Consider the following 27293-nt stretch of genomic DNA (forward strand, 5'->3'; position numbering starts at 1 on the left):
TAATAATCTGCATTCCCACCAACCTTGCACAAGTCTCTATACACATTTTAAAAGAATATCATGCTGTATTATTTACTGTAGGTATTATGTGGTACAGCAAATCTCTAGAACTTAATCATCTTGCATAACTTAAATACCAGTTGAACAGCAATTGCCCATTTCTCTCTTTCCTCAGCCCCTTGCAACCACTATTCCATTCTCTGCTTCTATGAGTGACTATTCTATTCCTCATATAAGTGCAATCATATTGTATTTGTCCTTTTGTGACTAGCTTATTTAACCCACTTTAATGTAGTATCCTCTAGGTTCATCCATGTTCTCACAAATGGTATGATTTTCTTTTTTAATCTGAATAATATTTTATTGTATGTATGTATCACATTTTCCTTATCCATTCATATGTTGATCAATATTTGGGTTGTTTCCATACCTTGGCTATTGTGACTATTGCTTTAACGAACATGGAGATGCAGATATCTCTTTGAGATCCTAATTTCAGTTCTTTTGGGTGTATAAATATAGAAGTTCATAGTAGTTAGTGCTTATAATTTTAATTTTTGAGGAACCTCGGTACTGTTTTCCAAAGTGGCTATACCTTTCTACATCCATTCTACATTCCCGTCAACTGCCTATAGGGTCCCCTTTTTTTCACAATCATGTCAATTTTTATGTCTTTTTTGCTTTCATAGTAACATACTAACAGGTTTGAAGTGATATTTTATTGTGGTTTTGATCTGTGCTTTCATGATGCTTAGTGATGTTGACTTTTTCACATTCCTGGTGTCCATGTGTATGTCTTCTTTGGAGAAAAGTCTATTCAAGGTTTTGGTTCATCAAATTAGTTTTGAATCTGAGGGAGAACTAGCCTCAGTTATCCTCATTCCTCATGTTCTCCTTTCTTCCCAATATGTCAGGCTTGATTTCTTTGAATGAAACTGAATTTTTAAAATGTAGCCAGAAAATGTTGAAAATAACTTACATGAGCCATAGATAACTGTCTCATTATATATTATACCATTACAATAATATAAGGTCTCTAAAGTGCCCTCTCATGTTTGAATTTGCATATAGTAAAATAAACTACCTGGAATGTGAACTCATAGAATATAAGTTCCATTATTGCGGATGCATTAATTGCCAAGACCAAATATTATTTTTTTTTCTCTTTCTCCATCTCCCCATCCCTCCATCTTTGGTGGGAGTAGTTGTTTTCAAAGCAAGATACAATAAAAGCAATTATAGTTTTGTAAAAGCACTGGAAGTCCAGAGAAGAAATCAGATACTGGTGCTAGTGCTGGTGGTGGTGGTGAAGAACTAGGTATTAACCAGCAACTTGGGGTATTGGTAGGAATTAGAGAGACAGTATATACAGCAATTTCACTACTGTTAGGCTGTCCAGGGAAAATAACGATCAGCCCTGAGGCACTGGTAACAGTGCAGGAATGGACATTGCTATCTAGTGACCTGTACTACTGAAGGATAGCTCCATTAGCATTTTTAAAATTGGAAACTACAGAATGTAACTCAGACTAGCTTATGCAAAGAAAAATATATTGATTCATTACATGAAACAAGTCTAGAATTAACCTTAGGGCAGGAAAGGTGGAGTCTAAGACCACTGATCATATCTTTCCTACCTAGTTTCTTTACCTAAAAATGAGACAAATATTAGTTTTTTGGGGTTTTTTGTTTGTTTTTTTGTTTGTTTTGGTCTTTTATGACCACTCCTGTGGCATGTGGAAGTTCCCAGGCTAGAGGTCTAGTCAGAGCTGTACCTGCAGGCCCATGCCATAGCCACAGCAACGTGGGATCCACAGCAATATGGGTTCCACAGCCAACAGAGAGCTGTGTCAGCAGCCTGCACCACAGCTCATGGCAGCACCAGATCCTTAACCTACTGAGTGAGGGCAAGGATCAAACGTGCATCCTCATAGATACTAGTAGGGCTCTTAACCTGCTGAGCCACAATGGGAACTCTAAAATATTAGCATTTACCTCATAGAGTGGTTGTGAAAATTGAGTGAATTGGCACATGTAATATACTAGTAAAAATGCCTATGATGAAGTAATTGTTAGGTATAATTCTTTTTTATTAACAACGATTTTTTTCAAAACCTATGTAATAGTTTGTAGAATTTTATGCTTCTCTTTCAGAAGGGATTCTTCTAATGAGGAAACCAAAAGTTTCAATTAAACTAAAATATAAAGAATTTTAACATAGTTAAGAATATTTTGAATGAAAAAAATCAGTAAAATATTTAATAATTATGTCAACCTCGTGGAATACAATTATACTTCTTTGATCCAAATGAGAAGCTCAACAATTTAGGTTGTTTTTTTAAATTTTTTTGGCTATGCCTGTGGCACATGGAATTTTCTGGGCGAGGGATCAAACCCACACCATAGCAGTGACCCAGGCCACTGCACTGACAATGTTAGATCCTTAACCTGCTGTGCCACAGGAGAAACCCTCAAATCAACAATATAATATTTAAATCTAAGACACATTATTTATTAAAGCATTCCGTTTTAAATATGTTTCCCTGCTTGAATATTCAATTTACAAATATTCATATTTGTAAATTGGTATTTACAAATATGTAAGCAAAGAATGTGGATTAAACAGATGAGCAGACTTTTTTTTATAACTCTTACATAACGCTTTACATGTGTACAATAACAACAAAATAATAAAAGTAATGTCAGGCAAATGATAAAACACAAGCTTGAAGCCAAAGTTTAATATTCAGCCAGGTGTAAAATCCCTTAATTTTTAGCCTTTCCTGTTCCAGACACAATGCCTGCCCTTCTTTGATATCCAAACTTCTATCCTTCCTTTTTTATTTTTAGGGGAATAGTCTCTCTGCCAGACCATGTTGGGTTCCCCATATGTGCATTGATTCCAGTCTCTTTCTGGTCAAAAAAAAAAAAAAAGCACTGTCCACTTCTCTTTCCTTTTGTCATGTTCCTTTAAATTATCCCTTTTCATGTGCTTTTTCATCTTTTGTTAATCATTATGTATTCTTTTTCATATTACAAACTATTCCTTACACTGCCTATATTTTGGTTACCTCATTTGTCTGTCTTCTCAAGTCTGAATACCTCAAAAGATGGTTCATGCTCACTACCTTTTTGGCTCATGTCTCATTTCTTTTTCCCTCACTACCGCTTGACTTCCACGTCCTCCATCGCATCAGTATGTATACTCTGACCTTGGACAGTTGGACTGACATCTCCTGCTTTAGTTTGGCCATTTGCAAAGCAAAATACCAGTACTTAATTTTAAGGTTATTATGAAGATTTAATGAAATAACGTAAATGAATTTTTGTGTACCTTTCCTGGAACATAAGATACCTACCAGGAAATCTTCATAGATTAATGATGATATATTTACCAAATAAATTTAAAGTTACTCCCATGAAATTTCATTAATAGAAAATTACACATAGGAAATGGCTAAAGCATGCAGGTGAGCATATTTTCAAGAGTGACTGTGTACTTCATGGTGGTGGTGGTGGGGAGACCTTTTATTGAGGTAGATTGACCCTTTATGAACCTCTTCAAAGTTTCACGTGCAGCAGAGACTAGTACCAGCCAACAAAGTTTTATATCCTAGACATGTCCTACTTTTTCCTAGACATGGTTCTGAGAAGCATCTACCCAGGCCAGTACTACCTTTAGGTTATACTTAGAGGATGACTTTGAACTAATTTTTCCCCAAACGTGTGAGCTACTATAATATGTATTTTTTTTTTCTGGACTGTTATGATTAAGTAGTTATGCTGGAGTTCTTGTTGTGGCTCAGTGTTTAACAAACCCAACTAGTATCCATGAGGACACGGGTTTGATCCCTGACCTGACTCAGTGGGTTAAGGTTCCAGCGTTGCATGAACTGTGGTGTAGGTCAAAGACAGGGCTCAGATCCTGTGTTGCTATGACTGTGGCGTAGGCTGGCAGCTACAGCTCTGATTGGACCCCTCTCCTGGGAACCCCCATATGCCACAGATTTGGCCCTAAAAAGACAAAAAAAAAAAGCAGTTGTCTTTCTGTTGACCCCCTCGTTCCCTTTATATTGCTGCCTAGAAACTACGTGTTGAAAGTAGCAGAGCCCCATTATGCAAGGTACCTGAATCTTAGATTGATATGAAGCATCTGTGGCAGTTGTGTAAAGGGGAGAAAAAGTCCTACTGTATAAAATCTACAGAGATCTTTGGATCTTTGGATGTATATGACTTATAACAAATACATCTTCTGACCTTTTTGTGAAAACATCCACAAATTCATGAATTCAAGTTTGTGGTTTCTCGCTTTTAGACAATACAATTGACATTGTATCGCTAGCTCAGTTGATGACTGTAACACAGAAACAATAGCTCTTTGATAAATTATTGAATCACTCTTCAAATGTATAAGCCATGATAATTTGTACAATCTTAAATATTTGGGCAGTAAAATAGAGCAGTCCTGATTTCTTTCAATTTTATTTCCTAGGAAACAGTGAACTCATTTTGTTTAAACAAGGACAGTGTTAAGTATCAGAGTTAAGTATTGCTTTTAGAAGAACAAATGTGTTTTCTTTAAACAGGAAATTGAAATAGTAGAAATATGTTATTTTATTGGAAAATCATTTGAATTGACTAAGAATGCAGAGAGTGTAAAGCAGCAGGCCACATCAGCTTCTATTTTCCTCAGTGTACCCCTGTTGATCATAGAAAGATGGTGTAAGAGCCATTTTATTTATTTAATTTATTTTTTCAATATAGAATCCTTATTTTTTTCTTTTTTTAATTACTCAAATGAATTTATCACATCTGTAGTTGTATAATGATCATAACAAACCAATTTCACAGGATTTCCATCCCACAGCCACAGCACATTCCCCCAACCCCCCAAACTGTCTCCTCTGGAGACCATAAGTTTTTCAATGTCTCTGAGTCAGCATCTGTTCTGCAAAGAAGTTCGTTCTGTCGGTTTTTCAGATTCCACATGTCAGTGAAAGCATTCGATGTTGGTGTCTCATTGTATGGCTGACTTCACATAGCATGATAGTTTCTAGGTCCATCCATGTTGCTAAGAATGCCAGTATTTCGTTCCTTTTAATGGCTGAGTAATATTCCATTGTGTGCCTGTACCACATCTTCTGGATCCACTCCTCTGTTGATGGACATTTAGGTTGTTTCCATGTCTTGGCTATTGTAAATAGTGCTGCAATGAACATCGGAGTCCATGTGCCTTTGCGAGTCGTGGTTTTCTCTGGATAGATGCCCAGGAGTGGGATTGCTAGATCAAATGGTAGTTCTGTGTTTAGTTTTCTGAGGCATCTCCATACTGCTTTCCACAGTGGTTGCACCAATTGACAATCCCACCAACAGTGTACTAGGGTTCTTTTTCTCCACACCCTCTCCAGCACTTATTGTCTGTAGACTTTTGGATGCTGGCCATACTGGCTGGTGTAAGGTGGTACCTCATCGTGGTTTTGATTTGCATTTCTCTAATAACGAGTGATGTTGAACATCTTTTCATGTGTTTTGTGGCCATCTGCGTGTCTTCTTTGGAGAACTGTCTGTTTAGATCTTCTGCCCAATTTTTGATGGGGTTGTTTGTTTTTTTGGTATGGAATTGCAGAAGTTATTTGTAAATTTTGGAGATCAATCCCTTGTCAGTCGATTCACTTGCAAAGATTTTCTCCCATTCTGTGGGTTGTCTTTTCTGTGTTTTTGTTTAGGGTTTCCTTTGCTGTGCAGAAACTTTGAAGTTTGATTAGATCCCGTTTGTTCATTTTTGTTTTTATTGTCATTATTCTAAGAGGTGGATCTGAGAAGATGTTGCTGTCGTTTATGTCAGATAGTGTTTGGCCTATGTTTTCCTCTAAGAGTTTTATAGTGTCTGGTCTTATGTCTAGGTCTTGAATTCATTTTGACTTTATTTTTGTGTATGGTGCTAGGGAGTGTTCTATTTTCATTCTTTTCCATGTGGCTGTACAGTTTTCCCAACACCACTTATTGAACAACTGTCCTTTCTCCATTGTATATTCTTGCCTCCTTTGTCATAGGTTAGTTGGCTGCAGGTGCGTGGGTTTAATTCTGGGCTTTCTATCCTGTTCCACTGATCTATATTTCTGTCTTCGTGCCAGTACTATATGGTTTTGAGGATTGTTGCTTTGTAGTATAGTCTGAAGTCTGGGAGCCTGATTCCTCCAGCTCCATTTTTCTTTTTCAGGATGTCTTTGGTTATTCTGGGTCTTTTGTGCTTCCAAACAAACTTTAAAATATTTTGTTCGAGTTCTGTGAAAAATGTCCTTGGTAGTTTGATAGGGATTGCATTGAATCTGTAGATTGCCTTAGGTAGTATAGTCATTTTGATAATATTAACTCTTCCAATCCAAGAGTGTGGTATGTCATTCTATCTATTTGTGTCATCTTTGATTTCTTTCATCAGTGGCTTATAGTTTTCAGAGTACAGGTCTTCAGTCTCTTTGGGTAGGTGTACTCCTAGGTATTTTATTCTTTTGGGAGTGATAGTAAGTGGGATTGCTTCCCTAATTTCTCTTTCTGCTCTTTCACTGTTAGTGTATAGAAATGCCCTCAACTTCTGTGTATTAATTTTGTATCCTGTGACTTTGCCAAATTCGTGGATGAGCTCTAACAGTTTTTTTCTGGTAGAGTCTTGAGGATTCTCTAGGTATAGTATCATGTCATCTGCAAATAGGGATAGTTTTACTTCTTCCTTTCCAATTTGGATTCTTTTTATTTCTTTTCCTTCTCTGATTGCCATGGCTATGCCTTCCAGAACTATGTTGAAGAGTATTGGCGAGAGCAGGCATCCTTGTCTTGTTCCTGATCTCAGCGGGAATTCTTTCAGCTTTTCACCATTGAGAATAATATTAGCTGTGGGTTTGTCATATATGGCCTTATCATGTTGAGGTAGGTTCCCGTTATGCCCACTTTCTGAAGGGTTTTTATCAGAAATGGGTGTTAGATTTTGTCAAAGGGTTTTTCTGTGTCTATTGAGAATATCATATTGTTTTTATTTTTCAGTTTGTTAATGTGGTGTATCACACTGATGGATTTGTGGATATTGAAGAACCCTTGCATCCCTGGGATAAATCCCACTTGATCATGATGTACAATCCTTTTAATGTATTGTTGGATGCGGTTTGCTAGTATTTTGTGGAGGATTTTTGCATTGATGTTCATCAGTGAAATTGGCCTGTAGTTTTCTATTTTTGAGGTATCTTTGTCTGGTTTTGGTATCAGGGTGATGGTGGCCTCATAGAATGAGTTTGGCAGTATCCCTTCCTCTGCAATTTTTTGAAATAGTTTCAGAAGTAGAGGTGTTAGCTCTTCTCTAAATGTTTGATAGAATTCGCCTATGAAGCCATCTGGTCCTGGACTTTTGTTTGTTGGAAGTTTTTTAATCACAGTTTCAATTTCAGTTCTTGTGATTGGTCCATTCATCTTTTCTATTGCATCTTGGTTTAGTCTTGGAAGCGTGTACTTTTCTAAGAATTTGTCCATTTCTTCTAGGTTTTCCATTTTATTGGCATATAGTTGCATATAGTAGTCTCTTATGATCCTTTGTATTTCTGTGGTGTCTGTTGTTACTTCTCCTTTTTCATTTCTACTTTTATTGATTTGAGTCCTCTCTCTTTTTTGCTTGATAAGTCTGGCTAGGGGTTTATCAATTTTGTTGGTCTTTTCAAAGAACCAGCTTTTTGTTTCATTGATCTTTTCTATGGTTTTCTTTGTTTCTATTTCATTGATTTCTGCTTTGATCTTTATGATTTCTTTCCTTCTACCATCTTTAGGTCTTGCCTGTTCTTCTCTCTGGAGCTGCTTTTGATGTAAAGTTAGCTTGTTTATTTGAGCTTTTTCTTGTTTCCTGAGGTGGGCTTGTATTGCTATGAACTTTCCTCTTAGAACGGCTTTTGCTGTATCCCATAGGTTTTGGAGTGTCGTATGTTCATTGTCATTTGCTGCTAGGTATAATTTAATTTCCTCTGATTTCTTCAGTGATCCATTGGTTGTTTAGTAGCATGTTGTTGAGTCTCCACATGTTTGTGTTTTTTTCAGTTTTTTATCTTGTTGTTGATTTCCAGTCATATAGCGTTGTGGTTGGAAAAGATGCTTGATAGGATTTCAATTTTCTTAAAGTTACCAAAGTTGGACTTGTTGCCCAGGATGTGGTCAATCTTAGAGAATGTTCCATGTGCACTTGAGAAGAATGTGTATTCTGTTGCTTTTGGATGGAATGTCCTATAAATATCTATTAACTCCATTTGGTCTAATGCTTCTTTCAGGGCCTGTGTTTCCTTATTGATTCTCTATCTGGATGATCTGTCCATTGCTGTAAGTGGGGTATTGAAGTCCCCTACTCTGATTGTGTTATTGTTGATTTGTCCTTTTAAGGTTGTTAGCAGTTGCCTTATATATTGTGGTGAACCTGTTGGGTGCATAGATATTTAAAATTATTATATCTTCTTCTTGGATAGATCCTTTGATCATTATGTAATGTCCTTACTTGTCCCTTACAATATTCTTCGTTTTAAAGTCTATTTTGTCTGATATGAGTATTGCTAGTCCAGCTTTCTTTTGATCCCTGTTTGCATGAAATATTTTCTTCCATCCTCTCATTTTCAGTTTGTATGTGTCTGTAGAAGTGAAGTGGGTCTCTTGAAGACAGCTTATATATGGTTCTTGTTTTTGTATCTTTTCAGCCAGTCTACGTCTTTTGGTTGGGGCATTTAGTCCATTAACATTTAAGGTAATTTTTGATGGGTATGTTCTTATTGCCATTTTATTAATTGCTTTGGATTTGCTTTTGCTGCTCTTTTTTCTTTCCTTCTTCTCTTATTCTTTTCTGCCTAAAGAAGTTCCTTTAGTATTTGTTGTAAGGCTGGTTTAGTGTTGCTGAATTCTCTGAGCTTTTGCTTGTCTGTGAAGATTTTGATTTCTTCTTCAAATCTGAATGATGTAGAGTAATCTTGGTTGGAGGTTTTTTTCCTTTCATCATGTGAAGTATATCATGCCACTCCCTTCTGGCCTGCAGAGTTTCTGTTGAAAAATCTCCTGATAACCTTTTTGGGGTTCCCTTGTATGTTATTTGTTTCTTTTCCCTACCTGCTTTCAAGATTTTCTCTTTGTCTTTAATTTTGTTAAGTTTGATTAATATGTGTCTCGGGGCGTTCCTCCTTGGGTTTATTTTATATGGTACTCGTTGTGCTTCCTGGATTTGAGTGAGTGACTCCTTCCCCATGTTAGGGAAGTTTTCGGCTACTATCTCTTGGAATATTTTTTCTGTCCCCTTCTCTCTCTCTTCTCCTTCTGGCACCCCTATAATATGGATGTTGGTGGATTTAACATTGTCCCAGAGTTCTCTGAGACTCTCTTCATTTCTTTTCAGTCTTTTTTCTCTTTTCTGTTCCACATCTGCAATTTCCACTAATCTGTCCTCCACCTTGCTTATTCGTTCTTCTGCCTGCAGTATTCTGCTCTTACCTGCTTCTAGTGAATTTTTTATTTCAGTTATTATATTTTGCATCTCTTCTTGTTTAAGTTTTATATCTTGTATTCTTTGGTCAGTGTTTCCTGTAAGTTATCCATCTTTGCCTCCAGTTTATTTCCAATGTCTTGCATCACCTTCAGCATCAACAGTCTAAAGTCTTTTTCCTGGAGGCTGAGAATCTCCTCCTCGCTTAGCTGATTTTTCTGGGGTTTTTCCTTTCTCCCTCATCTGAGTTATACTTCTGTGTATTTTCATTTTTATAGGTTTTTGGTGTGGTGACCTTTTTATAGAGAGTAGAATTGTAGCCTCTCTTACTTCTGATGGCTGCTCCCCTGTGGCTGAAGTCAGTATGGGGAACTTGCTGTAGGCTTCCTGATGGAAGGGACTGATTCCTGCCTGCTGGTAGGTGGAGCTGATTCTAATCCCTCTGGTGGGTGGGGCTTAGTCTCTGGATGGGATTAGAGGCAGCTGTGTGCCTGAGGGGTCTTTAGGTAGCCTGTTTACTGAGGTGCAGGCCTGTGATCTCACCTGGGTTGTTGTTTGCCCTGGGGCTTCTCAGTAGCTAACTGATGGGTAGGGCCAGATTTTCCCAAAATGGCCACCTCTAGAGAAAGGCACAGCTGCTGAATATTCCCGAGAGCTTTGCTTTCAATGTCCTTGCCTCACAACAAGCCACATTCACCCCTGTTTTCCCAGGATGTCCTCCAAGTACTGCAGTCAGGTTTGACTCAGATTCCCATGGAGACGTTGCTTTGCCCTGGGACCCAGTGCACATGAAAGTCTATGTGCACCTTTTAAGAGTGCGGTCTCCATTTCCCCCAGTCCCGTGGAGCTCCTGTGCACAAGCCCCACTGGCCTTAAATGCCAGATGCTCCAGGGGCTCTTTCTCCCCATGCCAGATCCCCACACATGAGAGTTTGATGTGGGGCTCAGAACTCTCACTCCTGTAGGTGAGTCTCTGTGAACTAGTTAGTTTCCAGTCTGTGGAGCTTCCCACCCAGGAGGTATGGGGTTGTTTTTAATCACGAAATCGCCCCTCCTACGTCTTGATGTGGCCTCCTCTTTTTCTTCTGGAGTAGGATATCTTTTTGAAGGTTTCTGGTCCATGTGGTTGAAGACTGCTCAGCATGTAGTTGTGAATTTTGTTGTTTTTAGGAGAGAAGTTGAGCGCCAGTCCTTCTATCCTGCCATATTAATCTCATGTAATTCCAGAAGCATTTTAAAATAATGAGAAAAATCGGCTCAGTGGAAGTGAATCTGACTAGCATCCATGAGGATGCAGGTTCAATCCCTGGCCTCGCTCAGTGGGTTAAGGATCTGGCATTGCCATGGGGTGTGGTGTGGGTTGCAGATGAGGCTCGGATCCTGTGTTGCTGTGGCTGTAGCTAGCTCTGATTCTATCCCTAGCCTGGGAACCTCCATATGCTGTGGCTGTGGCCCTAAAAAAGCAAAAATAAATTTTTTTGAAGTTGGGTAAATGGCGTAAGACTCATAGTCCTATATGACCTGTTACTCTTTCTTCCTTTTATGTAAAAAGACTGTCCATTTGATAAAATTTTGTCAGTTTTCTTTGGTATCTGAAATTTACTGGGTGATTACTATTCTGAGAAACAATGAAGAGCTCTATGCTTGCTTTACATTTCTGGGTGCTCTATAAACTATTTCTAGAATGAAAATAAACAAATAGATGAGAAGAGAGTAAACTCATTTTGTCCATAATCCTTTTGCTTGTAGACTCTCTGCTGTTGGAAAAAGGGGCTCCCCTATGTTCCACCTGATCAATGCATTCATGTATTGCTTTCACTACCATTTTGAGTTTATGTCTATGTACTCATCATGTAACAATTATCCTGTTTGCTGATCTTGAATTTTACATGATTGGCAAAATCTTTACATTAACTGGTAAAGTATATGTCTGCTTTCCATACCTTAAAGACACAGTTAAGAACATGTCTACAAACCATATAGAATGTTTTGTTTATCTAGACACATTCTTAATGGGTGATTTTCTGAAAAAGTTAAATAATCTATGCAAATAAAATATTACCAGGCAGGTACTAGAGGGATCATTTGCTACAGTTTATATTATTATAGGACTTACCATTGGTGAAGATATTAAAAATAAACTAAGGCAAAATAACATAAAGTGGAAGAGAAAAAAATAAAATGTTGAAGCAGACATCCATCGCATTGATTAGATAGGGAAACGTATAATCCAGTTGTGTATTTAAGTAAATATTTTTAAAAATCATTATTTTTTATTTTAATGTAAATATTGTTTGAAGTCAATTCAGTTTTATTTCACAATCAATTCAATTATCTTACTTCTTATTATTATCAGCATGTATTTTTTTATGAAGGCACAAGAATTAGTCCCTGGGAAATTGTAATTCTGTTTTCACCAGTATAGGAAACAATGCTGTATTTAAAACTCATTTTTTTTCTTTTTTTTTTCTTTTTATGGCTGCACCTGTGGCACATGGAAGTTCCCATGCTAGAGGCTGAATCAGAGCTGCAGTTGCTGGCCCACACCACAGCCAAGCAACACCAGATCTGAGCTGCGTCCGTGACCTACACCACAGCTTAGGGAAATGCTGGAGCCTTAACCGACTGAGCAAGGCCAGGGATTTAATCCACATTCTTGTGGATACTAATCGGAGTCCTAACTTGCTGAGCCACAACAGGAACGTCCTAAAACTCAATTTTTAATGTTAAATAGAAAGTGAAAATTTAAATTTGATTTAAATCTAAATTTATTTTTTTATTAAACTTATTTGAGAATTTCAAAAGACTTATTAACTCATTTATTATTTTGTTTGGCCTAAAAGTAAACTATATTTTGTGTTCATTAATTTTCCAAGCACTTTGACCAACTGGTGGGTTAACTGATGCATGTATTGAGGTCTATAATGTAATTCTTTATCTAGAATTCAGTTCAGAGAAAAACAGAATAAAGAGCAAATCAACACCTTCAGATTTCAGTGAAACAATTACAAAATGTGGGACATTCTTTAAGACAATTGGTATCGTCCCTGAACCAAGACAACATCAGTTTGAGAAGTAGGAGACTCTTATAGAGTAAAAAACCAAAAAAAAAAAAAATTCTGAGTGTCCTGATGGTGGAAAAAAAGAAAAAACTTTACAAAAATGTCTTGAGACATTTTTGGAATATTTACATGTCAATTCTACAGTGGAGGATGCTAGGAAATTGTTAACATTCTTAATCTTAATAATGTTATTTTATGTGTAAAATTATTTTCTTATTTTTCAAAGATGCATAGCAATTAGGAAGGCAGTGTTATGTCCACAACTCTCTTTGAAGTGGCTCATCAAAATATACATATACACACACACTTAATAGACATACAATGGAAGAAGTCATAGCCAGATGTGAAGTGTTATTCAATCTAGAAGATGAAAATGTAGATATATTATGCTACCATTTTTTCCATATTTTTGAAAATAGTCATAAAAGCTTGAAAAATATGAAGCCACTACTTAAGAGTTGAAACTGGGAAGTTGAAAAAGAAGAAGACTCTATATCAAATAACTCATGTAGCATGTACCAAATTTATACTCAGAGTGTTTATAACAGCCATTCTTAAAATTAAAAGATCAGTTCAGAAATTCTACACTAGTAAAATTGCACCTGAATACTCCTGGCTGCCTCCTTGCACATTGCCCAATCAATTAGTTAATCCATGTGACTGCCATTGACCTTTCTAAAGGTCAAGAGCTCCCCAGACCCTTACATTTTCAATGGCCTTGTGTCCATTTCAATTCTAAATAAAATTTTCAGAAAACCTAGCTTTATCAATTTTTTAGAATATGAACACAGTAACTCTTAAATTAAATCTCTTAATTTGGTGTATCTTATCTTCATGCTCATCCGTTTCATCTGGGTCTGTTGAATTTTAGATGCATTCTACAACAGGGGTGTACTTGTAAAATATTTTTTTGTAGCAAAACATAAACACGATGAAAATTTTCTTTTCTTTTTTTCTTTGCAAAGTTATTGTCTATATCCTCCCTGAAGAGAATTATATTCCATTGTAATTAGGTGAGTTCTGCATAGGGCAAGTATTAGAAACAAGATTGAATATTCAGGAAGGTATTGAAAATTTATTAACAGTGAAGATGTAAGGTCTAAAATGGCAGTGAAGCAAAGAAGAAGTCGTTATTTTTTCTTATGACAGTATTTAAATATAAATTTACTCACAAATATATATTAAAAACCACAATCTCATAGGTTAAGGGTTGGGGATAGATATTTATTAGTAGTTTTATATGCTTATGATAAAAAACAGAAATAGAAAATTATGTAATATATGAAGTAATAAAAGGAAAATTAAATAAACCCTGTCCCCCAATAGCTATAACTCCCAAAACCTACCACTCTTAGTCATGGATAAATGCCAAGATTTAATTTGTTTTCCTTTGCAATATTTCAAAGCTTGACTGTAATCAAAAAGCTAATTGATTTTAAAGGTTTTTTTTCTTTATTACTTAATCGATACTAAATGATTCAATTAATAGTTTAAAATACTTGGCTCATATAAAATATATAGAAAGGAGAGGTTGAGCTTAATGCATTTTCTATTAGAGGATTTTGCTGGAAAAGCGTCACTTGTTTTCTGTCGCATTTTCATAATGGAAATTGGTTCCTGTCCCTAATCTGACTTAATGGAAAGGAAGATCAAGTTCTTGACATATCTGATAGGATATCAACACAATTTTCTGGAACACTTGCCACTTGATGATGAAACTGTCAGAACTGTACTAATGAGAAAGGGATGCTTTGATTAGATGCCTTGTTGAATGTTAATTATGGAGTTAGGAAAATAGAGAGTTTATATTCTGACATGCAATTCCTAGTAGAATAAAGTGGTTTCATAAAGGGTCAGGAAGTCAAGCTAAAACAAAGCACTATTTATCTGATATGTTGCCCAAATAAATACCTTTATTGTGACCTTGAAAAGTCATGTATTTGTATTAATACTTAGTGTCCATATTCCAACCTGTAATGCCTTAGTAGGGTAAATTTTAGTAATGTTGGTTCCATATTCTAAAAACAGTTGCAAGTTAGTGTGGGTCAGAGACAGGTGATTAAGGTGAAAAATCTAGTAAGGATGTTATGTAAGAAATACATAAAGTAGGAGTTCCCGTTGTGGTGCAGTGGTTAAGGAATCTGACTAGGAACCATGAGGTTGCGGGTTTGGCCCCTGGCCTTGCTCAGTAGGTTAAGGATCCGGCGTTGAGCTGTGGTTTAGGTTGCAGATGCGGCTCGGATCCCGAATTGCTGTGACTCTGTAGGGGGTAGGCCGGTGGCTACAGCTCCGATTAGGCCCCTAGCCTGGGAACCTCCATATGCCGTGGGAGCGGCTCAAGAAAAGGCAAAAAAAGACAAAAAAAAAGAAATACATAAAGTAGTGTGATATGTTTTGCTTGGATACACAATTATATGTTAGTCATGTTCAGATATATGAAACTCTGACATGTAAAAGAGAGACCTGGTTTACTCTCTTGGGTCAAATTTGCAAACATGACCGGTTCCACAAATGCTGCTGTTCAACAATAGAAAGAATAGTGACTGCTAAAAGAGATTTTATATTAGGAAGCCTCTACTAAATTAGGTTTATGGTATCTTTGAATTTGATTTTCTATAATTTGCTGAAATTGATTATCATATTCTCTGTAAATTATAAGATTAACATAAACTATTAAAGTATACCTAAGTAAATCAGTTGACTTTTAAAATTTCAAGGGACTATTATACTTACCAAAAAATTTGTATTTGGTTCCATTCAGAAATTTCACTTTGACTGATTACAGCCATTGTTATCACAACCATTTTTATCTTTTAAAAAGTAATCTAGTTTCAGTACAATCAAGTAAGAGATAATAATAAGACTACTTTTTTATTTCATAATCATTTAGGGAAAACAAGAAGATTGTAGCTACAGAAAAGCTGAGGCGATTTTCTAGTTAATTTAATTTGCAAACCACTTTAACTTGACATTTCAGGTAACTTAGGAAAAAGGTATTTTATTTTCAATTTTACTTGTAGAAACACAAAGTCACTTGAATGTTGGACTCCTGCTTTGCATTTGAAGCTTTAATCAACTTGGGTAATTTGATAATGTTGTGCCTACATAGGGAGATTGTTGCACACATGCCTGTGAATGTTTTATGCTTGTTACTCTTGTAGTGTCTGAAATCTGAAGGACTATGTGATAATCCCCATATAATATCTTCACATACCTCTACTGCAGCAGTTCCATCTACGTATTCCACGAACACTAGTTATTTTCATAGAATGTACTTAATTAACTCTATCCCACTGCAGAAAATCTCATCTGGAGAAGATGATGAGCTGAGTTAATTGCAATCTGAGAGAGTATGTGCCCTAAACAGGTGCAACCTCCTGCTTCTATTTTGTGACTCTGTTTATGAATAAACATAAATTTTAGGCTGTCATGTTTAGTCTTGTTCTCTCTTGTTCCATACACAAACGATAATTTATGGGTGTTTTCATCCAAGCCTTTGGTTACTGATGTCACGTTATTATTAGAAAAATAAGTTAACCAAATCATGTTACCTAACCTATAAGGGGTATTTATAGGTATTTTTCTTTAAGCAAAGTTCCGATCACTGTCTGCTTTTAACTCAGAGTGAAAATAATCAAATCAGTCTACTTTAAAGTCATGGCTGGTGAATTGTTATTGCTCAATACACTTGACAAATGCCTCTAAATTCCTTGCAGTATAGAACATTAGAAGAAATTGAAATCATTCTTCCATAGGGAGCTGAAAGTATTTTGAATGCTTTTCAACATCTATAAACTCTATACCTTATCAGTTTTATAGTACATTAATATTTTGACCTTATAAAGTGTGTTTTCTCAAGAAGAATGTTATCAACAACCTTAGATATTTTTGTGCATAAGTGAAAAAAGAAAGAAAATTCTACATTATATATATATATATTTCAAGGTTACAAATAAATAGCTTAGCTACTGGCCTTGCAACAGTGTCAGAAATTATAATATTTCTTGTTTCCTCTGTATAATTTAAAAAATAAGCAAATAACCAAAGCAAATACAAAACAAATTAAAACAAAAGCAATGCAAAGCAATACACATGCACACAATTATAAAATAAGTACAGCAAATTCCAATAAAACCTTAATTTTTTCCCATGAAGAAAAATTAGAATATTTTTGAAATTTCAAATTATTTCAGAAATGTTTATATCAATGCCTCTGCTGTGTTGATTCCATGGCCTACATTAGCTTACATGATAGAATTCTAAAACAGCCCCCAAGTTTCCCTGGCCTCTGCTATCCATGCCACACAAATCCTTAGGAGGGTACATAGGATGGATTTTACTCCTGTAATTATATTATGTTGTATGACACAGTTGACTTAAAGAGATTACCCGGGTGGGCCTAATTTAATCTCTAGTTGCGAAAAGAGTAGGACTTTTCTCTGGGGGGTGAAAGCAGAAAAGGAAGTTGTAGATATAATGCATGAAAAGGATTCATTATGCCATTCTGGCTGGAGATGTAAGAATAGGATCGTGTGAGAAGGAATGGGAGTGGCCTCTGGGGGCTAAGTGCAAACCTGGCCAACAGTTCCACGGAGGCCTCAGGCCCACAACTGCAAGACACTGAATTTGCTTGATTTCTGGAATGAGGTTGGGAGCAGACTTTTTCCTAGAGCTTCCAGATGAGCATTCAGCCTGGCCAGCACTTAAACTCAAACCCAGTATACTAAACATTGAACCAAGTGAAGACCACTGTGCTTTAGACCTATAGAACTGAGCCCAAATACAATTTTTTTAAAAGACCTGAGTTTGTACCAGCATACAAAAAAATCATAGCTATAAAAATCACAGTATAAAAAAAAGCTAATACAGCTAATACTGCAATACCTCAGAGTATCTGATGCTATAGACCAAGGCATTAGTTTTCCAATTTGTTTTAACAGCATTATTCACTTTTGAGATGAAAACTTATATATACTCTCAATACATATAATAAACAAATGTGCACTACTACAATTGAGAAAAACTTATCTAGATTAAGGCAAGTTCTATTCAGTATTAATTTAACAAAATATGAATTTCACTGATATTACATGACATGTCACATTTTATTCTATATTCTCAATACTTACCTAGTATTTTTAGTGTTCCTAAAAGTTCAGATAATAGCTGTTATGAGACAACTATAGAAAGTAACATGATAAAGAATGATTAGCATTCAGAGGGACAATTTTTGATGAGATAGTTAGAGAAGGCCTGGGTTGGAAAGTAGTATTTAAGCTGAAATCTAAAAGTCAGGATGAAGCATACCAGGTGGTAGAGCAATCCCAGTAATCTTCCACTCATCATTATATGAGATGCCTACTACAGATTCTCACTCCTGAAAAAAAAAAAAAAAGGAAAACCACTGACTTAAGACAAGAAATAATTACAGGCAATAATCATAAACTATATGTCTTTCTCCAGAACCTAACACAATTAAGGCCACAGAATGGTTAATCATTGACTGTTAAATTGCCCTCATGAACCCATGCATACTGTCACTCTGTCAATGTCCTTTACTCAGCTGGAAAAGAGTGTAAAGGACAGTTTACAGCTGAAAGTGTAGTTACTTTAGCATTTAATTTTTTATGGCTCTATATAGAGCATGAACAGGTAGGGCTATAAATTGGTTGATACAGAGAAAATGCCAGCTGTGATAGGACTAGTCTTATACAAAAATAGGACTAATATCTTGCTGAACACACCATCAAAAAAGTATTGTTCTGTGCACCTTGTTACACCTAAGAAAAAGTAGGTCATGCTCGTCACTGTGAGATTTAATGTGACTTTATCAGTTTTGAGAAGACTTGAGGGACAGATTCCTCTTCTGTTCACTTGGATCCTTCAATCTCGGTAGGACCCATTTCATACTAGAGGGGACTTTTTTTTTTCTCCTTTAACAAATTCCATAACATATGTTTAAATGGGGAGGAAAAGCAATCTAATATAATCCCCACTTTGACTCTCCTTTGCAGAATTTACTCTTTGTGCCTTTTTGTACAAATATATGTCACATAATATTTTATAAAATCCCTCCCGCACACAATTGTGCATGTTGCCAAAGCAAAGAGAATAACTGTTGGGTGTGTTCCAGGATCCAGGATAGCAATTTAACAATACATGTTTGTTAAATAAATAAACCCAATTTGCTCTGTAATGTTATTAGCTGATGTGAGTTCCTTATGTTAATGCTTTCAGAGCAATGGGGGTTGACATAAAGTTGGCCCTTAATACAAGTGTGTAGACTGAATGAAGATAATGTAGACAAATATGAATCTTCTGGGGGGTTTTCCTATCAAGTCTATATAACAAATGTAAATATTTCTTTCTATATGTGTAAGTTGGGAAGAATGAGATGAGGAATTATGAGTAAGCCAGAAATGAAAATAGTAAATACTTACCTTTGGGTATTTGACACACAAACATACTATATACACACAATTGTGTGTACATGTCTATACATAAATAAATATGAGTCTGTATATTTGTAACAAGAAATACAATATTTTGTTTCTAATCGCAAAGTATGTACATTGAACTGCATTTAGTTCACAATGGCGCCTATTTTAATGAATTTCTGATAGGATTTGGGATGGAGGAGGTGGAGCAGTTCAAAATAGAGTGGTTTCAAATCTATATAGAACAGTGTGCATGAAGAAATATTGAAAAGTGGTCAGGGACACTTTGTCTTATTTTTAGGCAAAACAGTGCAGGTCTCAGGTTCCCTCATTGGGAAAGAGAAAAGAGGAAGCTGAATGCTTTCTAAAGATCAGATGTAAATCATAAACTCTGAAATGGTTGCTGTCAAAGCACTGATTGTCTGTATAAATAAGGCATTGTGCATTTCTTTCCTGTTTTTCATTTCATTTGAAATGACTCTGATTTCTACTATTTTCCAAATGTTAGCCTCTCAAAAACGTAGTGCTTGATAGTCTCTCAAAGGGAATTTCTTGCGGAATAATCCACCAACATTAATGCCGAGGGAAAAGTAATGCCCAACTATAGAGCAGAATACAATTAAGTGAGACAGTCAGTATATTATAAAATGAGAAATAGATTTTTTCATTATTTTAAACCTTCTGTATCTCAAGGCAGGATTTATTAGCCATTGTTTTATTTTCTATGAAGTCTACAAACTGTCATGGATCAATGAGAAAACAGACATTGGCTTCTGTGTCATCAATTTTGCCTACATGTTAGTATTCTAAAATTCCCATTGCTGATACGTAGTTCTTTATTTGAAATTAAAAAAAAAAAATCAGGACATCACCTGTAATTTGCACGCATTTGGATTTTGTTACAGAATTCCTTTTTTTTAGAATATCAAAAATATTATATGCACATGCTAGAAAATGTAGACCATATAGAAAAGTGTGACAAGTCAGACAGTAGGTAAATAAGCATCAGTGCACAGACTTGGGAAAGAAGTATTCCATTTCTTTAGGTGTTGGAAAGCAACATCTAGGTCCACAACCCCCAGCACACTGACAGAAAGTTTAACCTTTCTCCTGGAGTTGCATGAGAATTTGGGGGATCTTTCATAAGATGAGTTTGTGGGTGGTTCTGGCAAGTTTTACTGTGTCCATCAAGGCACCACTGAGACATTCATTGTCTAATGAACAGGATCAGTTTACATCTAGCACCTCATTGCTAGTTCTTTGCAGTCATTGAACAAGTCGTTTCTATATGGCTGCTTCCAGTCCTGACTTATTGAGACGGAACATTCTTCTCAAGAATCTCATCCATCACTGAAGCATTCAGCTCACCAATCTTGCCACTATATCTGTTCTCTGTTCCCTACTACTTCTGATGCACCAGATCTTCACATGTTGGGAAATCCTTTCTTCTCCCTTCTTCAGGCTTTTTCTCCATCTTCTCAGAAAACCTTCATTTTTATTCTTCTACAGTAAACCTCAACAGTCCACTGACCTCCAAATCCAAATTTATAAAACTGTTATTGTTTTTTCTTCTTCCCAGACTAAGGAAAAAGACTTTTAGTTATTACTATTTCAACAAAGTGAAACAGTTAAATTTCCATATTAAAATAGAACATTCAGATCCTACAGCACCACCTTAAATGTTCACCAAGGTAATTTGACAGGGATTGCATTGAATCTGTAGGTTGCCTTAGTTAGTATAGTCATTTTGATAATATTGGTTCTTCCAATCCAGGAGCGTGGTATGTCATTCCATCTGTTTGTGTCATCTTTGGTTTCTTTCATCAGTGTCTTATAGTTTTCAGAGTACAGGTCTTCAGTCTCTTTAGGTAGGTTTATTCCTGAGTATTTTATTCCTTTTGATACAATGGTATATGGGATTGTCTCACTAATTTCTTTCTGATCTTTCAATGTTAATTTATAGAAACGCAGTCTATTTCTGTGTATTCATTTTGTATCCTGCGACTTTGCCAAATTCATTGATGAGCTCTAACAGTTTTCTGGTAGAGTCTTCAGGATTCTCTAGATATAGTGTCATGTCATCTGCAAATAGTGATAGTTTTATTCTTCCTTTCCAATTTGGATTCCTTTTATATCTTTTATTTCTCTGATTACTTTGGCTAGGACTTCCAAAACTATGTTGAATAGTAGTGGTGAGAGTGGACATTGTTGTCTTTTTTTCTGATCTCAGCAGGAATTCTTTCAGGTTTTCACCTTTGAGAATGATGTTAGCTCTGGGTTTGTCATATATGGCCTTTATTATGTTGAGGTAGGTTCCCCCTGTGCCCACTTTCTGAAGGGTTTTTCTCAGAAATGGGTGTTGGATTTTATCAAAGGCTTTTTGTGCATCTATTGAGAAGATCATATGGTTTTTATTCTGTAGTTTGTTAATGCAGTGTATCACACTGATTCAATGTATAGATAATTGAAGAATCCTTGCATCCCTGGAATAAATCCCATTAGATCATGATGTACAATCCTTTTAATGTATTGTTGGATTCAGTTTGCTAGTATTTTGTTGAGGATTTTTGCATCAATGTTCATCAGTGAAATTGGGCTGTAATTTTCTTTTTTTGTGATATCTTTGTCTGGTTTTGGTATCAGGGTGATAGTGGCCTCATAGAAATTTGGGAGTGTTCCTTCCTCTGCAATTTTTTGAAATAGTTTCAGAAGAATAGGTGTTAGCTTGTCTCCAAATGTTTGATAGAATTCTCCCAGAAACAAAATATCTTAAAGTTTATTGAGAAGCACAAAAGACCCAGAGTAGCCATATCTATCCTGAGAAAGAAAAATGGAGCTGGAGGAATCAGGCTCCCTGACTTCAGACTGTATACTACAAAGCTACAGTCATCAAACTGTATGGTACTGGCACAAAGACAGAAATATAGATCAGTGGAACAGGATAGCAAGCCCAGAATTAAGCCCACGCACCTGCAGCCAACTAATCTATGACAAAGGAGGCAAGAATATACAATGGAGAAAAGATAGTCCCTTCAATAAGTGGTGATGGGAAAACTGGACAGCCACAGGTAAAAGGATGAAATTAGAACACTCCCTGACACCATACACAAAAATAAACTCAAAATGGAATAAAGATCTAGGTATAAAACTCTTAGCAGAAAACATAAGCCAAACACTCTCCGACATTAACGATGGCAACATCTTCTCAGATCCACCTCCTAGAGTAATAACAATAAAAACAAAAATAAACAAATGGGACTTAATTAAAAGTTTCTGCACAGCAAAGGAAACCATAAACAAAACAAAAAGACAACCCACAGAATGGGAGAAAATGTTTGCAAATGAAGCAACTGACGAGGAATTAATCTCCAAAATTTATAAACACATTCTGCAGCTCAATACCAAAAAAACAAACAACCTCATCAAAAAATGGGCAGAAGATCTAAACAGACATTTCTCCACAAAAGATGTACAGATGGCCAAAAAACACATGAGAAGATGTTCAACATCACTAATTATTAGAAAAATGCAAATCAAAACCACTATGAGGCACCACCTTACACCGGCCAGAATGGCCATCATCAAAAAACCTACAAACCATAAATGCTGGAGAGGGTATGAAGAAAAGGGAACCCTCTTACACTGTTGGTGGGAATGTAAACTGGTGCAACCATTGTGGAAAACAGTATGGAAATTCCTCAGAAAACTGAAAATTGAATTACCATTTGATCCAGCAATCCTACTCTTGGGCATCTGTCTAGAGAAAACCATGTTTCAAAAAGATACATGTACTCCAATGTTCATCGCAGCACTATATACAATAGCCAAGATATGGAAACATCCTAAATGTCCATCGACAGAGGAGTGGGTAAGAAGATGTGGCACATATACACAATGGAATATTACTCAGGATTAAAAGGAATGAAATAATGGCATTTTCAGCTACATGGATGGACCTAAAAATCAATCATGCTAAGTGAAGTTAGTGAGACACCAACATCATATGCTTCCACTTACATGTGGAATCTGAAAAAAAGGACAGAACGAACTTCTTTGCAGAATAGATACTGACTCACAGACTTTGAAAAACTTATGGTTTCCAAAGGAGGCAAGTTGGTGTGTGGGAGGATGGGCTGGGGGTTTGGGATGGAAATGCTATAAAATTGGGTTGTCATAATCTTTGTACAACTATAAATGTAATTCATTGAGTTAAAAAAAATGTTCACCAAGAACATCTTTTCTCTCCATTTTTTTGCTGCCTCAATCATGTCATGAAGTGGAATCTTCGTGAAGGAAGGACCTGCTTTGTGAATCACATGGGTTTCTTTAGGAAGATAATAACTCCCATGTAAAGTGGAGCATGTCTTTGTGGCCACTATTTTCCCCAGGCGCCTAGGATCTTTAATTTTATCCTGAGTTCTAGATGATTTTTTTTTTTTGCCCCGTCTTCTGAAATATTAACTTGTCTGGGTGAGTTTTCTCCCTTCCCATTCTAGCTCCATTTCCCAGGGAGCTAAAGTTTTAGCACAAGCAGAATGTACCGCACTTACAGATAATCCCATGAGCTATGTTACATTAAGTAATGATTTGATTTGGGGCATATAATATGGACTGATTCTCTGAGTTTCTTGTTGCACCTTCTTCATCCCTGGAGTCACTTTTTTCTCTCAAACTCTGGGACGCATAAATTGGGATGACATCTCTGCTTATACTTGGTAATAGATGAGCCAGGGGCAACTGTTACTTCCCTGTTCAGTTTCTTTCAGGTAAGTGACACTTCTTATTCTTTCCAGTCCCTAGCTTTCAACTGTCCATAGATAGGGAAAAAAAAAAAAAAAAACAATCTGCCAGCAAAGTTTAGCCTCTCATGAAACCTGAAGGAGTCCTCTCTCTGCTTCCCAAACCCTCAAATTCTCAGTGTCTTCTGCCCTGATACTTGGGTGGTCTTTACAGGAAAATTATTGTGAAAGCTCCACTGTAAGAGATAGGTTGGCAATCATTACTCTTGTTATAAAAATAGCAACCATCCATGAGTAAACATAATAAACACTTTGATATCCTTCTAGGACTTACGTGTTTTACATATGTCAGGTAAATTTTATAAACTTCACTATAATTTTGAATTTATTTTATTATTTAATAGTGTAACAGAAGGTTCAGAATGTTCAAACCAAGAATCTGAATTTTTTTAAAAAAGAGTTAACATGGTATTTTAAAAAATAAAAGTTTTCAATATTTTAAAAATAGAGAAGTTTCTAGATAGGTGCTTTTTCTTGAAGAAAGAATTTAGCAACATTGGATCATACTTTAAGTCTTGCAATAGTTGATGATAACAATGTAGGGACAACAGCCCCTTCCACTTGGATCACATGCCATGAGCTCCCTTGTTTACCACAGTCTCCACTGGTGATTTCCACTCTCTTGCTTTATTTTCCTTACCCAGTGAGTTATTTGTATCTGTGATTCCTGTTATTCACAGGTTCCTATAAAATAAAATATCTTTCATGACAATAATGTACAATGTACTATAATGTCTCAAACCAATCTATATAGAAAGCAGTGGTTCTCAATGTTGGTTAGGGGATTTTGCCTTGTTAGGGAATGCCTGACAGTGTCTGGAGACATTGCTGCTTGTGTGTACATTTGGAGTGGGGAGTGCTGGTGGATGATTATATTAGAATCTAGTGGGTAGAAGCCAGGGATGCTACTGAACATTCTTCAAAGTATGAAGAAGCCCCCATGACAAGGAATACTCCAGGTCAAACAGCAATTATGCTGATGTTGAAAATCCTTGATGTGGACGGTACATAGAGTGTTTAACTCTTAAAGTAGAGTAATATGAAGGAGATCAAAGGATAAGGGCAGATTTTATGTAATTGGTGCCCATTGTCAAATATCTCTCAAGAAAGGCTTTTCCAATAGATGCTATTTGAATTTTTTATTTGTATATTTAATACAAAAATTCATAAATAAATACAAGATAGAGTGTAATAGAATTGGAAAAAAAATAATCCTTGATACATTATCTTTCCTTGATGTAATTCTGAGCACAAGAATGTCTTTGAAGTAGAAACTTTTCCTGTATCTTTTTTACAATGTTGAGAACATACCTCAAGTTCAATAAATATTTAATCACGATAATGGGACATTTTGAGGCTGCCTTCTAGAAAAACATTGTAGTAAGCGGTTCAGTGTTAATTAGCATTTATGGGCATTAACAATGCCTGGGGACTACACATAAGCTGAGAAGTTATGACACATTTTAAAAAGTAATTTCAAAATAATAGTAAAAGACTTCCCTTTCCTTTCATGTTGTTTTTTTTTTTTTCTTTACTCTTTAAAGAGATTGTAATTTTTTTTTCCCTAATGATGAAGTTCTGCACGTTCCAAAACTAGATTCAGGAATTCACCAGAGATGAAATTTCAAGAATCTAGTTTATGCAGAGAAGAAAATTCAGGGCTAGAAAGAGATATTTCAGCTTGACCCATTACTATATTCCAAACTCTGATGTGGACTCATAAGAATTCAAATCAGATGGAGTGGAGTGTATGCTGGTGTATGAGACACTGGACAGAGCAACAGCCTGGCATGGGGAGTTAGAGTGCAAGCCGAATTAGGAGGGTTTAGGCAAGGAAGGGAGAGCCGTGGTATTTCATGGCAGGCCGAAGCCAAAAGAGGTTGAGGAGGATGGGTCTCAGGGAAGGGAGTGGGGTTTGAAAGGCATCCATGGAATTGTAGCAAGATGATGGTGGTGGCCTGGCTGTGACTGAAGTGGGGTAAGAAAGGTACTGGACATTGGGCAGTGGTAGCAGCTGTCTGACTGGGAATTGCAGTTCCGTCTGGGTGGGGGCATATATATTTGAGTGAGTGGTAGTGGCTGCAGCAGTCTAGCGTAATGGGTTATGGTAAATGTGGAGTGCTGGAGCTTGAGCAGGTACAGAGGGCTCACCTCTGGTGAAGGAAGTGGTAAATGGTCAGAAGGTCACAGTGATGGTAGATTGCTTACACATAGGGGGATTAATCAAATAAGTCAATATACTAAGGAGAGTAGAACCTGATTTTCTGGGTGTCATGGAAGGAATTTACAAATATGCAAAGGGAGAAAATTACAATGAATCCTGTATTTCAAAGTTTGTAGTATGTGGAGGTAGATATTTTTTTTAAAAAAAGATTCAGATGCATGTGTGTGAGTGTATGTTTACTGAAAGGGCTTTAAGGTAACAACACCTCAGTAGCTATGAGCAAATCTATCACCCAGATATCAGTTTCTAAATTTCATTCTGATTCTCCACTGAAATTGAAGAAACTATTTGACAACGTGGTAAATCCAGGACTGAATAAAAAATATACAAGGTACTCCTTTGGGAGTGTCCATTGTGGTGCAGAGGAAAGGAATCCGACTAATAACCAAGAGGTTGCTTGTTCCATCCCTGGCTTCACTCAGTGGGTTAAGGATCTGGTGTTGCGGTGAGCTGCAGTGTAGGTTGCAGACGCGACTTGAATCATGTGTTGCTGTGTCTGTGGCCAGCACCTGTAGTTCTGATTCGACCCCTAGCCTGGGAACCTCCATATGCCATGGGTGAAGTCTTAAAAAGCAAAAAAAAAAAAAAAAAAAAGGGTTACTTTAATACCATGTTGTAACTGAAAGTAAGGAAGTGCTGAAAGAATAATGTATATAGGTAAAAAAGACTCCTTACTAACTTGGCCAAACTGGAGACAATTTGAGATACTATTAAAAATATTAGTAATTGATTATAAACCACTGAATAAAATAGAAAATTTGTGTGTTTATGCCAATAAATACGTGAATGAATAAATGAAAAGACGTGGAAAAGAGAAAATTTTTCTTGGAGTAAAATACCATTTAATAAAAGTGGAAAAAGTGATTGTTATAATCAAATTTTGGTAATTTTCAAAGTAGTAATTAATTGAGCCAGGTAGTTTCAATGAATACTAAAATAAGCAGGTGGAAATTTGATAAGATATATTTACATAATCAGAAAATACCACAAATTAGCTATTTCAATAGTGAAAAGTATAATTCTTTTTTTTTTTTTTTTTTGGTCTTTTTGCTATTTCTTTGGGCCGCTCCCAAAGAAATATGGAGGCATATGGAGGTTCCCAGGACTAGGGGTCGAATCGGAGCTGTAGCCCCCCGCCTACGCCAGAGCCACAGCAATGCAGGATCCGAGCCGCGTCTGCGACCTACACCACAGCTCAAGGCAATGCCGGATCCTTAACCCACTGAGCAAGGGCAGGGACCGAATCTTCAACCTCATGGTTCCTAGTCGGATTCGCTAACC

Source organism: Phacochoerus africanus, chromosome 4 (assembly GCF_016906955.1).
Source record: "Phacochoerus africanus isolate WHEZ1 chromosome 4, ROS_Pafr_v1, whole genome shotgun sequence".
Lineage (NCBI taxonomy): Eukaryota > Metazoa > Chordata > Mammalia > Artiodactyla > Suidae > Phacochoerus > Phacochoerus africanus.